General features: G+C 41.1%; 2 long non-coding RNA genes across 2 annotated transcripts in view; both read left to right on the top strand.

Annotated features, from left to right (window-relative positions):
• The window catches only part of LOC133384476 (uncharacterized), a 113,980-nt gene that overhangs the window by 45,757 nt on the left and 52,035 nt on the right, over window positions 1-16,188 (top strand). The window lies entirely within an intron of this gene.
• On the top strand, window positions 2,875-3,500 carry LOC133383981 (uncharacterized). Its single transcript, XR_009762460.1, has 2 exons — window positions 2,875-3,122; window positions 3,363-3,500. It is a non-coding gene; the product is annotated as an uncharacterized LOC133383981 (long non-coding RNA).

Here is a 16,188-nt window from a genome sequence, read left to right as displayed (position 1 = left end):
GACCCTTTTCAATCAGGCTTCAGGCCTCGCCATGGGACAGAGACTGCCTTGGTTGCCCTGCTTGCTGACCTATGCCGGGCATCAGACAGGGGGAGTGCATCCCTGTTGGTGCTGCTGGACCTCTCGGCGGCCTTCGATGCAATCGACCATGGTATCCTTCTGGACCGTCTAGCTGGGATGGGATTGGGAGGCACTGTTTTACGGTGGCTCTGGTCCTACCTGACAGACAGGACCCAGAAAGTGGTGCTGGGAGACTACTGCTCAACCCCCTAGCCATTGGCCTGTGGGGTATAGCAAGGTTCCATTCTGTCTCCCATTCTCTTTAACATTTATATGAAACTGCTGGGGGAGGTCATCATGAGATTTGGAGTACAATGTCATCAATATGCTGATGACACGGAGGGAGTGCTCATCCTAAACCAGTGCCTGGAGCCTGTGAAGGGCTGGATGTGGGCTAACAAAGTGAAACTTAATCCAGACAAGACGGAAGTACTGCTGGTCAAGGGAAAAACTGCATCAGGGACGGGGTTGCATATGCTTATAAAGAATAAAGGCCTACCTTTTTGCTCCAAGCCTGTGTCTTCAATTTTATTCATGGACCCCCAGCAAAAGATCCCAATGGAGAAAGAATTCTCCTACAGATGGGGAGATAGAAGGGTTTTTTTCTAAACAGAAAAACAAGCAAGCATGGGCTGACTTTTGGCAAACAGGAGGGTAATTCAGTGAGGATTTTTTCCTACTGAAACCAGAACTTGATAAAATCTCAAAACAAGCATGTTTCTTTTTTAAATTTTATTTGTGCAGTTGTACTTTGAAATTGGGCAGATGTGTGTGGACTTATTTTGTTTAGTGCAGAATTGTTTTATGGCCTTTTATGTTCTAATGCTATGAGAAGAACAAGGGAAAATGCACCTTTTAAAGTAATGTTTACAGCCCAATCCTATTCATGCTGACTCAGAATTCAGTTGTACTGAATTTGGTGGGACTTGGTTCCAGGGAAATGTGTATAAGATCGCGGGCTTAGAATGAAGATGCCTGGAAATTACTGTCTGATTGTTTAATCCAAACTTTGCACACTAAATTAAAATCTTCTATGTATTTATTGCATTTTTACTTTTTTTCTCCTGCCCTATCCAAAAGGCTCAGGGTGAACCATAGTATAATAAAATACAGGCAGCTTTCCTATCTCTGGCCGCCCCTTATAGCAAAATATTGCAGCAATTTAGACTCCTCTATTGAAGACTAGATAAAAGAAATCTATACCATTAAGAAGAATGCCTCTAGTTTAGTGCACATGAAGCCACATTATCTTTAGTCCATCTAATCCAATACTGTCCACTCTGAATGGTAGTAGCTCTCTGGCATTTCAGGCACAAGTGTTTCCTTTTTCCCAGCCCTGCTGGGAGTTGCAGGAGATTGGATCTGGAAGCTTACATGTACAAAGCTCATCATATGCACTGCCACTGGCTGTGTACACACCATACATTTAAAGCATATTTAAAGCACATGGCTTCCCACAAAGAATCCTGAGAACAGTAGTTTATCCCTCACAGAGCTACAATTTCCAGCGCATTGAACAGGTTCCCAGGATTCTTTGGGGCAGGCCATGTGCTTTAAATATATGGTGTGTGTATGCAGCCTGAGTGATGGCCCCTCTATGTCAACCAATAGAGCAGGGCTGAGAAATGTGTGGCTCTCCAAATGTTGATGGTCTACAACTCCTGTCATCCCTGACCATTGGTAATGCTGTCTGGGGATTATGGGAATTGTAGTCCAACAACATGTGGAAAGCTGTTTCCCATCTCTGGAATAGAGAGAGGCAGACGCTTTTGGAGATGGATTTCTGCCTAGGCTATCACTGCACAGCTCTTCATGCAAACTAACATCATTCTTGGAAGTGTAGCTAGAACTCAGCAGTGTACTTTTGCAGAGCTGTCCAACATTTTTCACAATGTTTGGTGGAAAAGTACCTTTCAAGCTAGTTAAGACAGCTTCAGAAAGGAATCCCTGAATTTTAGGATTCCTGCTTTAACCTGCATTGAAGCAAAGTGAAGTGTTAGCCTTTTCACAGCACTAAACAAGCAGAAATATGTTAATGCTTTGCCCAGTGACTTTAAAATGATTCCTGTGGTGTGTTGTTATAACTTAACAACTGCTGACCAAACGTATTGATCTATTTAAACCAGCAACTCTGTCCAGTTTTCCAAAATGATTTTTCAGATATTCCATGGCTCACATCTATCCAAGTTGCTAGCATTTACCTCAAGTGAACCTAGACTGGGACAAAGATAGTAGAAAAAGACTCTTCTTGTACTTCTGTGAATACCTCTCCAGACTGTTTTAAATTCATTACCTGAGGGATGCTTTCCCACTAGATACCTACTCAGGAATATAATGCTGAAATATTATTTTCTCATTTTGCTCTTTAAAAATTGGCAGATTGGGAACAGGATTTAAAGGAAGTGTAAGCTCTGCACAGATTTACTTGGAAGTAAGTTTCACTGAACAGTGTGAGACCTAGAGTGCAGTCTTATGTATTACAGAAGTAAGTCAAGGGGACTTACTCTCAAGTGAATGTGTATAGCAGGAGTGCGGAACTACCATCCTGTGGGCCTGATGTGGTCTGTAGGGTCTCTATATCCAGCCCACCAGCCTCTTCTCCCCAAACATTGCCAGTAGCTATTTTTTTAAATAAAAACAAGACGCTCTGAATGCATACATACATTTATGTATCGTGATATTTGGCCTGAGTTTTGCCTCCAACCTCACATTGTTATCCTCCACTGAAATATAATCTAAGCGTCTATAAATGCATTTGCACATGTTCATCCCCCTTGGCTCAGCCTTCCCTCTCCCAGTTGCCTCATCTCAGAACTAACTTTAGTTTATAAGCTCTTGAGTGCAGGGACCTGTCTTTTGCTTTTTCTACTGCTGTAAAGTGCCATGTACATTGGTGGTGCTAAAATAATAGCAAGAAGCTCATCAGCAGAAAGTTCACAATTGCCATCAAGATCAAGGCCGTTTTTCCTCTATGGAGACAGCATGCCACTGAAGAGAAGATTATCAGATGTGATGATTGCACTGAATGTATATGTACACATGCAGTTATCACGTATGACAAGGTATATGAAGGATGCATGCTATTTCTTTCACAGAATGTCCATTATGTAGTAATTTTGTCAGTTTTGAAGTGGCTTATTGAAGGCAATTTGCTCATCAATCATGTTTTGGGACTCTTATTTTAACCTGGTATAATTTGCATGATTAAAATTGTATCATGGTTTTAAACTCTTGTTCTAATGTTTTCTTTTCTCTTCTTTTTGTTCTCTTATGTCATATTTTCTCACTTTGTTGGGCTTCAGAAAACTTCCTTGAACTTTTAAACAGCCTGATGAAGAAATTATAGCCTTATTTCTGAGGGGAAAAAAATACAAGCCCTCCTCCATACACATTTATATGTATTATGCAGCCTACTTAAATAAAGCTCTTTGGCAATATGATCAGCTGTTGTCCTGGTATGATGGTAGTAAATATTTATCACTTCATTGAATAGATTTAATGAATGTTGACGTGTTTCCGACCAGATTTTCTATAGCTGGACTCTGATGTCTAATCACAACAGCAAGGAATGACAACATAATTCAGTTTATCCATAATAATAGCCACGCCAGTTGTCACTGATGGGTTTAGACAGAACTTTCCCTTTTTTCTTTTTTATCTAAAACATTTGAGTTGATTTACTATCTGTACAAGAAAACAAAAGCATCATGGATGCCAATGAGGATTGGAGCCTCACCTATTTACCCATGTGTAGTGAAGCATTAATCTTTTTTGTTCTGACACCCTGATCCTAACGGATAGGAGTAGCTGTAATGGAAAAGCAAGTGCTAAGGTATCAAGGTTGACATTCTGTGTGCAGGTGTCTGGGCAGGTCTGCTCTGCTGTATTCCATATCAGGTGCAGTTCTTTGCTACTTCTTGGTAATTGCCCCTATATGGGCTTGTGACAAAGAGGCCAGTATTGTGGTGCCCAAATACCTGGAGGCATATCCTCCTCCTCCCCATCACTAATAATTTCTGCCCTAATGAAGCCTCCCTGACATTAAGGTCTTCACATGAGTCTCTTCTCCAAGTACCACTAGCGAGTGAAGTACATTATGTAGGTACAAAGAAGAGGGACTTTTCTGTGGTGGCTCTCCAGAAGTGGAATACTCTTCCCAGGAAGGCTTGAACTGCATCAAAGTTACAGTCAGCAGACTGTCAAAACACTTTTATTTTCCCAGGCATTTTAATTGGCTTTATGGTCTCTGTTTGCTTCATAGTTGCCTCCCATTTGTACTGTTGTATTAAGGGGATTATGTGGTTTTATTATATTTGATTTTTTGTTGTTGTGCACTGCCCTGCAATGTGATGGATGAAGATCACTTTAGAACTTTTAAAAAACGAATAAATGTAAATGTAATTTCTGTGTCACATAACAGCTTTGAACAATACTACCTACCACTACAAATCTTCTAAAGATGGTGGTTGGTTTTGGAATTGTCTCTGCAAGGAAAGCATAGTGTACTGGGTCCAGTGGATCCACTGAGTATAGGAACACTAAAAAAACACATACAAATAAAACACCTCTTTTCTGGTCAGCAGTTCTCAGTATAGTAGTTCATGTGATGTAAGATATTTGTTCCATATTTTATACTCTGTTGAGCATATGTTTGTGGAGAGATTTTTTTAAAAAAATGTGTAAAAATGAGAAGGACACATCCTATTCAAACATCCCATGGAGACAGAATTCAGTGTAACCTCCATCACAACAAGAGGCTGATTTCAAAGTTTAGGTCTGCCTTTTTTCTATAAATCTTACCAGCTTAGGACTTAGAACACCTGGGACCCAAATTTTTATGTTGTGGGCAAATGTGTTTTCACTCACAGAAGTCACACACACAAAATTAAATGTAAGGGAAGGAACAAATAACATGAAAAACTGGCTGCTTTGTCAAATACAAGCAATGGTAACACACAAGTCCAAAGAAGCTTTACCCAGCAGTCCTGGTGCACAGATGAAAATCCATGTCTCTATACTCAAGATTTTTTGGGTGCAGTTGCTATTAAATATACTGTGTCCCTTGCTTCTGGGCAACCTCCCAAGTTGAGAGCATTGCTCTTGGCATGATGAATTTGGACTGGTGCAAGTAGTGTGTTCAGCAACGATCTGATGTCCTGGGGACCAGTTCTCCTTCCTTGCATATGATCTCAGTAAAGGTGCTGGGGATGAGGGGCCTGCACTGTAATTAATAGTCAGAAAATCAGTGCAAAGTGCCATGCAGCAATATGATAGCAGTGATTTTAACTGATTTTATGCTGCATCCATATTGTATCTTTACTGTATCCCTGTTGTGCACAACTTAGAAACTGTGACATTAAGCATTATATAATTTTTTAAAAATAAATAAAATGCATACATACATACTTGCATAATTTCTTCTCCCTCCAATATTTGAGAGCCAATATGATATAGTGGTGAAGGTGCTACGATCTGCGAGACGAGGGTTTGAATCCCCACACAGCCATGAAGCTCACTGGGTGACCTGGGGCCAGTCACTGCCTGTCAGCCTCAGAGGAAGGCAATGGTAAACCGCCTCTGAATACCACTTACCATGAAAACCCTATTCATAGGGTCGCCCATAAGACGGGATTGACTTGAAGGGAGTCGATTTCCAGTATTTAGTTCAGGGAGATGTCTGATATCTGTGCAAATATAAAGCTATAACTTTAATAAAAAATGACAAAATATCTGTTTTTATTATTGTTGTAGGAATGACTAGAATTAAAACAAAGCTTTAAAAACCAAGGAGAGAAGAGTAAAAACCAAGGAGAGGAGAGTGAAAATCTTTGATCTCAAATTAAAAACCATTAAAAGCCAAGCAGACTAAACATGTTTTCACAGCTCGCCCAACAGTGATCAGGGATAGAGTCAGTCTAACCTCCCTGGGGAGGGAATTGCTTAACTGGGGTGCTTTCACAGAAAAGGCCACTCCCTGCATTCCCATAAACCAAACCTCTTAGGACATATAACAGGATCTCAGAAGATAATCCCAATTATTGTAGAGAAATGAACACACTGCAGTATGGAGCAGAATGCTCAGGAAGATGCCAGGAAATGATACCTGGTACAAAAATAAGGATGATAGTGCTGTCACCTTGGAAGGGATTGAGCCTCTGTGAGCATTTGATTGAATGCTTACAAGGGCCTGAGATTATTTTAATATGTTCCTTGCAAAGTTGAGGGGGGGGGGAACTAAGTAGTTCTTGTACACTTCCACTGCAGCTTCTTCATTCCTCTCCTTTCTTAGGGCCCAGTAATTAAGCCCAGTAAGGCTCAAGGCAGGGGAAAGCAGTGGCAGACGATGCTCCCTAGGCCCCAGCAGAGGGCATTTCCTTACTTGGGATGGGTTTGGAGCTATCAGTCCTAGAATCCCTTGTGGGAAAACTGGTGCTGTTTGTATCATATCTGCCAAAGATAAAACCCTCCAAGGCCAGTCTCATTTCCACCAAAAGGCCCAGTCCCATCCCTAGTGGAGAAGAGCCTCCATTGGGGCCTGAAGGGCGCCAACTGCTGCCTTCTCCCACTCTGTCTTGACCCGGGCAGTTATAGGGTCCTTGGAAAGCAAGGAAAGGGGGAGGGGCAGCAGCACTTGCAGAACTGAGACAACTAGGTCCTTGTGGCTGGGGTGGGATCTGTCAGTTTCAGTTCTCTCAGGTTCTCATTTTTTCATTCCTTAAATTCAGTTCTCCATATTTCTGCAGCAATTTGGGATTATTATTTTTTAAATCCTAATGAACATTTGTCAACATTTTAGTCCACATTTCTCCCAATAAACATGTTTTTGTATGCATTTGCCTAATATACACATTTTGCAAGCCATTTCCTCTAAAATAATGCATTTTATATGCCATTTTCATTTATATACATTTTTATGCATACTCTACCCTAATGTATGCATTTTGTACATATTAGTGGGCTGGGGAACTTCACTGAAACATTTGGAGAAGTGCACATTTCAAAGGATGGCTGTGTTTTGGTTTGCATCTTTTTTGGAAAGTATGGATTTGGTAGGTTCCCTGTTAAAAACAAACTGAATTGCATTTCTTCAGCATCCCTACCTGTGGCTGCCTTTTATCCCACTTTGTCTGGAATTTAAAGGCCAATATTTGGTGACATTCAGTTACCAGAGTCAGAAGTGGCAACCACATTGCTGTTAGATATACACTTTTGCCAGCCACAATTGCACTGGAAGATGTCTTATACCAAGTCAGAACACTGGCCTATCTAGTTCAGTATTATCCACGCTACACTAGCAGTGACTGTCCAGGGTTTCAGACTGGGGTCTTTCTTAGCCCTATATAGAAATGCCAGGAACTGAACCTGGGACCTTCTGCATACAAAACATGTGCTCCTACCACTGAGCTATGGACCTTCCTCAACTGTATAGCCCATTTTGAATCATTTGAATCAATCAACACCCCCCCAGTTCAGTATTCTAATAGCGTCATAACATAATGATAGTAAATCCTTTCAGTTATCTCTCCCACACTGCTGCATACAAATCCACATGACAATCAATGTCACACATTCTTTCTTTGTGGATTATTCTCCTTGTTAATTTCACACATTTCACCCTAAGCAATAAAATAGTCAGCTCTTCTTGCCTCTCAGCAGATGTGAGCACACGATCCCCCTCAATTCTAGTTTGAGCACATGGTAAATATTGAATATAAATGGGCTTAAAATCTTTTTTTCCTTAATAAAAAAAAACTCCAAAGAAACAAGTAAATTTGGAGAATCAACAGACACCCTAATCGCTATCATGTTCAAATCAATCAAGGGGTGCTAGAAAGCCTGTTCAAAACAGAACACAAATGCTTGGCATTGTTCAGTCAGATAAGTTAATATATTCAGAAACACTACAGTGACAGCCCTGCATCTTAGTATACTTAAAAAAAATAGAAGCAACTTTTTGCCATTAGTTCCTAATACAATGTGATTATGACTCATTTTAAAAAATCACAAGAGAGAAGAGAGTTTCCAAGTTAAGTATTCCACAAGTGGTGCACATTCTGCACTTGATTTCTAAAGCAAGGGTAACCAGTGTGGTGCTCTCCTCGTGCTGTTCATGGCCAATGGACAGGGAAGATGAAAGTTGTTATCCAACATCTGGAGGGCATTACATTGGCTGCCCCTGTTCTAAAAAGAAAAGTGACAGGCTTTGAGTTCAATCCCACCCGAAAACCATACTTTGATACTTGAAATCCCTCTTCCCTAATCCAAAATGTGTGAGGTCTACCTGCAACAGAAAAGAAGTAGTCTGCATATGTTGAGGGGCTTATTATTGCACCTGCTCCAGGGCTGAGTGCTGTTGACATTCAAAACTGGTTCTGAGTAGGAACCTTGGTGAGATCAACTCTTATTGAGCCCTACCCATATTGACAATGTGGTTCATAGAGCCAAAAGCTAGACACTAGTTCTTTTCACATCATCTGAAACTATGTATAATAGATCATGGAATAAGGAAAAGGATTGCATCTGTCCCTGAACTACCAAGTGTTCATGGGCTCTGTGCGGATAGAGCTTACCTGCAGACAAGTTGGACATGCATCAACTTTTTCTCTCCAGTTCAGGCTGTTGAGAACATGGCCCTCTAAACCAGTGGTTCCCAACCTTTATGAGCACGGGACCCCCTTTATTAGCTGAAAAAAAATCATGACCCCCTCCCCCCAGGGAGGCAGGCTGGCTGCCAGGAAGGAAGGGGGAAAGCAGCCTTTCTTTGCAGGCTTGCTTCTTTTTGCTTCACAAAAAGCCCTCTCCTCTCATTCTAAGTAAGGGCGTTGCCAGTAGCGGCAGTGCAAGGAGACGGGAATCAGTGATAGTAATCCCCTCTTCTTCCTGGTAGCTCCACCCTCAGCCTCCTTTGGCATCTGCCATGTATTTTATAGGCAGATGCCTGCCCTTAGTGCGCCTGAAAGACGCTCTGGCGCTTCAGCAAAAGGCCTCCCCTCTCATTTGGAGCAAGGGGGAGGTGTCATCTGCAGCGGCAGTGGGGAGCATACAGTGTCGAGGGAGTGAAGACGTCTTTAAAAATAATAATAAATAATCTTTTATTTACTGTTCACGGCCCCCTCTGGATTACTTCATGGCCCCTCTGGGGGTCCCATCCCCCAGGTTGGGAACCATTGCTCTAAGCTGTTGTTTACTATGGCGGCCCACTTGGTATTTTAAGCTTGTGTGTTTCATAACCCAGGAATACTTGAACTTTTGGCTTCGAACTCTCTCTAACCAGCAGATGAACTTTCTTTCTGGGAGGCCTCCGATTAATACCTTTTGAAAATTTATGAAGTGAAAAGAATGATTTAGCACTATGGAAGATCTCCTTGGATGTCGTAAGTGTGCCAGAAGCAAAAATCTGGTTAAGCACTGACATTCTAGCACAAGGCATTGCAAGTTCTCAGGCCCTGGCTAAGGTATGTCTAGACAGGCTTGCTCTATAATTTTCATGTCATCTGCCCTCATAAAATATGGATCTTACCATTGTATTCTTGGTTTTTAGTGCCCAGACTGTGGAGAGTTTTGCAGCTTCCAAAAGAAGAGCTATTCAAATGGATGTTAAAAAAATGTTTGAAACACTCTTGTCAGATCTATCATTGCGACAGCACTGCAGCTGCTGTAGGTGAGAATGTGAGATGGTATGTGACGCTCACTAACAGCAGGGGGGAAACCTGGAGGTCCTAGCTCCATTTTACTTACACTTTATTCCAGGAGAACATGAAGTCCATGGGATTTTAGAGCTAATGAGGGAATATAATGATCTGATGCTAAATGTGCATTATTTCAATATTGAAAACTCTGGTCTCTCCAATTAAGTATGGAAAGGAGCTTTCATATATATGTACTGTTGCTGCAGTGATGAAAGCTGGGTGTGTCATGATACATTGCCTTTAGAAACAGGCAGCTAATAACATGGCGTCTGAGAATTCTATGAAGAATTGGGATGAAGGCCTTTTCTACATGTTAGAGAATGGGAGGTGTTCTCAGGTGTCTTCCTTGGCATTCTTCTTTAGATGCAAGTCTGCCTAGCTCTGCTTCTTCTTTGGGCTCCTTCACAAAGTGTTGTATGTGTTTTTTTTTTTAAAAAAGCAGCAGCAGCACACCTTATTTTTTAAGCTCATGTCTGAAAAAATGTAAAGTATGATTTTTGACAAACAGGCATTTGAAAATGCAGGGGCACAAATCAAAGAGGTAAAGTTGGCTGAGGCATCCTATTAAGCATGCCCATAGGAATGAGGTTTGTTTCTTTGTACTATGGAGGGTTTCCACGCTGGGGATTACCTGTGGAACCCACACACTTTGTTCACTCACTTTTTTATGGAGCAACTGCATGTGATAGTGATAAAAAATCCTCCTCTTCTGTTTCCCATGTTCAGCTTTGGGTTTTATCAGAGCTCAGAAACGCTGACTTTTTTTTTTTACCCAGTGGAACAGCTGTCAATTTCTTTAGGTGTAGATGATCCACCACACAACTGTTCTAGCTTATACAGGCCAATAATAGTAGCACTGGTTGTATTCTAGCCATGTCCTATGGTCCATCTCTCCTTTCTAGGAATCAGTTCTATCATTTTAACCTTTCCCTTTCCATATAGGAGTATTTAATTGTTCCTCACATTAGTTATCAATGCAAATCAGCCCCCCCTTCCACATTTGGGGCTAGGGAAATGGGAACTGTCCATTTGGCTACAGGATGTTATTTAGATTCTATGAGTCTAGAATTGCTGTTCCAGTTCCAGTTTAAAGCAGAACAGGGTACTGTTAAATAATCTACATCTGGAAGTGCTTCTCGTTCAGATGTGCATAAACCTGCTTTGCCTTTCTTCTTCCCCTCTAGGATGCCTATATGGAGATAAGAAGCATCCACTTCCATTTTCAATAAACTGCAATTTGTCTCTACATTCAAAATGGAAACTGCAGTTAGTTTTAAGTATGGTTCATCAATAAAAAGAAGAAGCCAGGATTAGAAATCACGGTTTGATCTTGGTTTGCTTTGACAAGCCATACTTAAAACTGACAATGGTTTGTCCCAATTTAGAGGAGATGACAACCATTGTTAGATGAAACCAGAAAAGCATCGGAGGAGGAGAATGGACAGAGGAGTTTGTGAGCCAAAAGTTTGTGTACATAATAAACTATTGCTTTGTGTTATGTCTGAACCCAGCCACTGTACTTGCTGAGCTTGTTGTTTGCAAAATTACCACAATATCAACAGCACAGAAAATGAAGGCAGAGGATTGTAATTCACTAATAGGCAAAAAAACCTTGCGGTTTAAGAATGTACCTATAGCCCACAGATATTTCTATCAAACTTTAAAAACCCTCCAAAGTACAAAGAAGGTAAGATAAGACGCTGTGTAAATTTCACTCCACAATGAAAAATCCACACTGGCTATAGTATACAGCCACTCTTGTGGCTGTATAATTAAGTACTTCTTTATAGAGTAGCTGCTGCTGAACTGCCAGGCAAACTCTAACAAACTCATACACGCTACCTTGGAGGGGAGTGTTAAAATGCTCATGGGGTCTGAACTGGTGGTGACTGACCAGGAGAGAGACCTTGGGGTTGTAGTGGACAGCACGATGAAAATGTCGACCCAGTGTGCGGCAGCTGTGAAAATAAAACAGCTGATATCATAATGCCGTTGTATAAATCTATGGTGTGGCCGCATTTGGAATACTGTGTACAGTTCTGGTCGCCTCATCTCAAAAAGGATATTATAGAGTTGGAAAAGGTTCAGAAGAGGACAACCAGAATGATCAAGGGGATGGAGCGACTCCCTTACGAGGAAAGGTTGCAGCATTTGGGGCTTTTTAGTTTAGAGAAAAGGCAGGTCAGAGGAGACATGATAGAAGTGTATAAAATTATGCATGGCATTGAGAAAGTGGATAGAGAAAAGTTTTTCTCCCTCTCTCATAATACTAGAACTCGTGGACATTCAAAGAAGCTGAATGTTGGAAGATTCAGGACAGACAAAAGGAAGTACTTCTTTACTCAGCACGTAGTTAAACTATGGAATTTGCTCCCACAAGATGCAGTAATGGCCACCAGCTTGGATGGCTTTAAAAGAAGATTAGACAAATTCATGGAGAACAGGGCTATCAATGGCTACTAGCCATGATGGCTGTGCTGTGCCACCCTAGTCAGAGGCAGCATGCTTCTGAAAACCAGTTGCCGGAAGCCTCAGGAGGGGAGAGTGTTCTTTCACTCAGGTCCAGCAGGCTCTTCTTATGTTCTTATGTCTAGTGGAGGCAGTTGGTGACAGAGATCGAGAGAGAGAAAGAGAGAGAGAGAGAGAGAGAGAGAGAGGTGTATCTATGTTCATCAAACAATCAGAAGACCGCAAGCTAAAATAGTTCTAAGGAGCAGGAGATCTGAAGAGTCTTTTCCTCTCTCCCTTTCATTGAGAAGCAGGTCAATAATGTTAGAATAGGAAGGGCACAGAAGCCAATGGCCCTCCCTTCCTGGAAAAATAGAAGTATTATCTGAAGTTCATCATCTATTTTCAAAGACCCATTTTCATTATAATTTATTTTTAAAGTAAAATACATTTGTACAGATAGTTAGATCAACCAATCATACAACTTATGCATTACGTAATTACCCAATTACTTGCATAAGTATACCTAATTGCAATCAATTTCCTAATAGTACAGTCAATTCTGAAATGGGACTAGTTAAGTGTTTTGGCTCCAAAACATTCTGCATATATCTTTTGTCTTCATTCCAACTAGAAAAAATCATTACAAGGAGCTGTTGCAATTTTGGTAATACTCAGTGACCCAGTTTGAACGTAACACTAAGCCTAACTGTAGCTTAGTGGGAATAGAGACACACAGAGGTTCCAGGAGAGGAGATTACAGCTACTTTGCTCCTCCTGCAGTCCTACTGCTGTAAGATAAGCCATGATGATTTGGGTTAGTGTTTATCTCACTCCAGAGAAACTAAGTGTAATCAAAAATTGTTCTTGGTTAAACCTGCTCCTTCCTCCTACCAGATCCTTTTCACAGGAAAAACTTCTAGACATGCAGTATCTATGGCGCCATCTACACTGTACATTTAAAGCAGTATTATACCACTTTAAACAGTCATGGCTTCCCCCAAAGAATCCTGGAAACTGTAGTTTGTTAAGGGTGCTGAGAATCATTAAGACTATTCCCTTCACAGAGATACAATTCACTAACAGGCAAAAAAACCCCTTATGTTTTAAGAACATACCTATAGCCAAGAGATATTTCTATCAAACTTTAAAAAGCAGGGGAATTGGGCAGCTATAGTGAATGTACCAAGGGAACAGGAGACCTGACCTCCTCTCTGAGATATACTGCCCTACAAATTTGTCAAAATGCAAACACAATTTGGGTTGGTCTTTCACAGTCCAATCCACTTCCTGTGTAACTTGGAAGAATTTGGTAACATGTGCCACTGAGCATATGGTGAGTGGTGGCAACACTTGCAATCATGACTGCATCTCCAAAGATGGAGAATTCCTGCCCATCGACAGACCCTGAGGCTATTGACCCTGAGGTCAATGGCAGGCCTTTGCAGCCATGTTGGGGAAGACCTGGCATGGCTTCAAAGCCCCCATGATTGCAGCGTGGCCATGCACGCCACGTAACACAGGAGGTGGAGGAATGGCTATTTAAGCCCTGCGCCGCCCTCCCTTGGCCTTTCTGGCCTTGCATGACACCCACCCACCCTCGCTGAGGGCAGTACAAGCTTAACTGGTCGCCTCGGGACTGAGTAAGAATTTTTAGCTTGTTGACCTTCGTTTGCTGACAAGTCTTTTGCCTACCCTGTACTGTTCTTCTAATTCTGCTGATTGGCTCATCTTTATTTGGCTAATTCAGCTTAATTTGATTTGGCTGATTTGTTGCCTGGCCAAGTAGTTTAATCCTGTAAATAGGTTAATTTGGTCACGTTTGGTGGATATGTACGGGAATTTCACAGGGTAGGGTTTGGTGAGCACCCTTAGGCACCCTTTAAGATGAAATGTGCGACCTGAGGCTTGCCTTTCGGGTTGTGAGGCCTGTTGGCAGGATAAGGTTCACCTTTGGGGCTAACCTGTAACACCCACTTAAGAGTTGTGTGGCCTGGGGGGGGTGGAGCAGGAAGGCCTCCCTAACCACCCTGCGGGGATGAGGCCCAGATAAGGGGATTGGGCTTAGAGTACCCCCTTTTCCATGGCAGGGTGTCCTCGCTCAATTAGGTAAGAGTTCGGTCCTGCACTTTTCTCTGCAGATCATTTGTTATACAATCAACTTAATTGGCTTTATTTAAATAAACGTGGCACTTGATTTACCCACACTTCATCTTGTCTTGCCTCTTGATTTCCCAGCTATGGGCTGTGCAATTACCTTTTTTGCATGTTTGTTGGTGTTCTTCTTACTTCTTCCCTGTGTTGCAGCTTTAATTAGGATAACTCCATTCAGCTTTCACGCTACAGCCCATAGTTCCTTGGAGGAAGGGAAGGGGGCAAATAGATAAGAACATATATCAGGCAGTGTCCATGGCTGAAGGTTTTCTTTTATCTTTCTGCCTTGTTGCTTCATGTAACATCACCTTATGTCACAGCCCATCAATGAGATGACAGGCCTTGGAGCATCAGCTGACACCTGATACAATGAGATAGGGAAAAAGCCCTGCAACAGCAGCTGCAATTCTTGACCTAAATGATGATTCTCAGAATCAGGCCACAGAGAACAGCATAGCTGAAGCAGCCGTACTTCAAATCACTCTTAGATCAAGTCAATGCTTTGTCAGGGTAGAGAAGGAGAAAGGAGGGATGGGTGAAGAAAGATGCTTGTCTGAAATTCATCTTCTTTTTTGGTAGACTATCCAAAAGAATATATTGCTGGATATAGTAAAAGAAAGCAGTTGTACAATCCAGCTCCATTTAAGTCAATAACTGTTGTACCTTTGTTGGGCTATGGATTACCACTATTTCAGTCAATAAGTCATCCCTATTATAGTTTTATACCCAGCACTGATATTTACGGAATACCAGTGAATACAAGGGTTTCCCCTCCTTCCCCAAATGCAAGTTGAGTAGAAATAATTGCAGTGAGGTTACATAAAAATGTGAACTATGTGATTGTTCTTGAGATCACATAGCAGCTTAAATATCACAGATCAGTATAATATAGGTGTTACATTCTAGTAGTAGATGTGAATAATTTTTTCCTAAAGTTAATATTAGATGCAATAAAACAAAACATGGGGCTCAAGTTTTGTTGAGAATGGGATTGAATTGTTCCATTGTCACTTTCTTCTTACACAATTCATTGTAAACTCTATTACTATAGGACAGAGAAAACATTCACCAATAAGATCCATCAGACTGGGAGGCATAAGTCAGGGACTTTTCTGTGGTGGCCCTATCTTTATAGAATGCCTTTCTGCAGGAGGATATGCCTGGCTTCCTCCGTGACCATTTTTAAATGCCCCATAAAAATCTTGAAGCTTCAAACTGATTTTAATTGATTTCATAGTTTACAGTTATGGCTTCAGCTATTACTTATCTTTTTACTTCCATTTGGAATGTTATTTTAATATTGCTCTTTCAGTGAATTGTATTTTCCATATATTTTACTGTTTCTTCACAAGGTTTTTACCTTTAAAGGCAGTATCAAAATATTATAAATTAAAAAAATGATTTTTGAATTCCCAGCCAGCTGGAGTTTAGAGTTTATTAAAGTTTACTTGGATGGTATGCCTTTTAGGATTGCTTTATGGTTTGCAATGATATGCCTGAATACCAGATATGCGTACAACAGGAAACAGTAGGGGCACAATAGTATCTATCTATCTATCTATCTATCTATCTATCTATCTATCTATCTATCTATCTATCTATCTACCTATGCATTTGACATATATGAAATAACGTGTGCTACAGATTTCTTAGATGAGTTTGTGAGGATATGTGCATCCATCACATTTCAGAGATGTCACAGAAGCATGGCAATGCTTCAAATGCGAAGAAATGTCATAACAAATGGGGACAGGATGATGCACACATTTATTAAACCATGTTTATGCGACATGATGTGGTGTTCAGTATGAACCAGGGGGATGTCATAGAAGTTTTA

This window comes from Rhineura floridana, chromosome 1, assembly GCF_030035675.1.
Source record: "Rhineura floridana isolate rRhiFlo1 chromosome 1, rRhiFlo1.hap2, whole genome shotgun sequence".
Lineage (NCBI taxonomy): Eukaryota > Metazoa > Chordata > Lepidosauria > Squamata > Rhineuridae > Rhineura > Rhineura floridana.
This window is presented reverse-complemented; position numbering and strand designations above follow the sequence as displayed.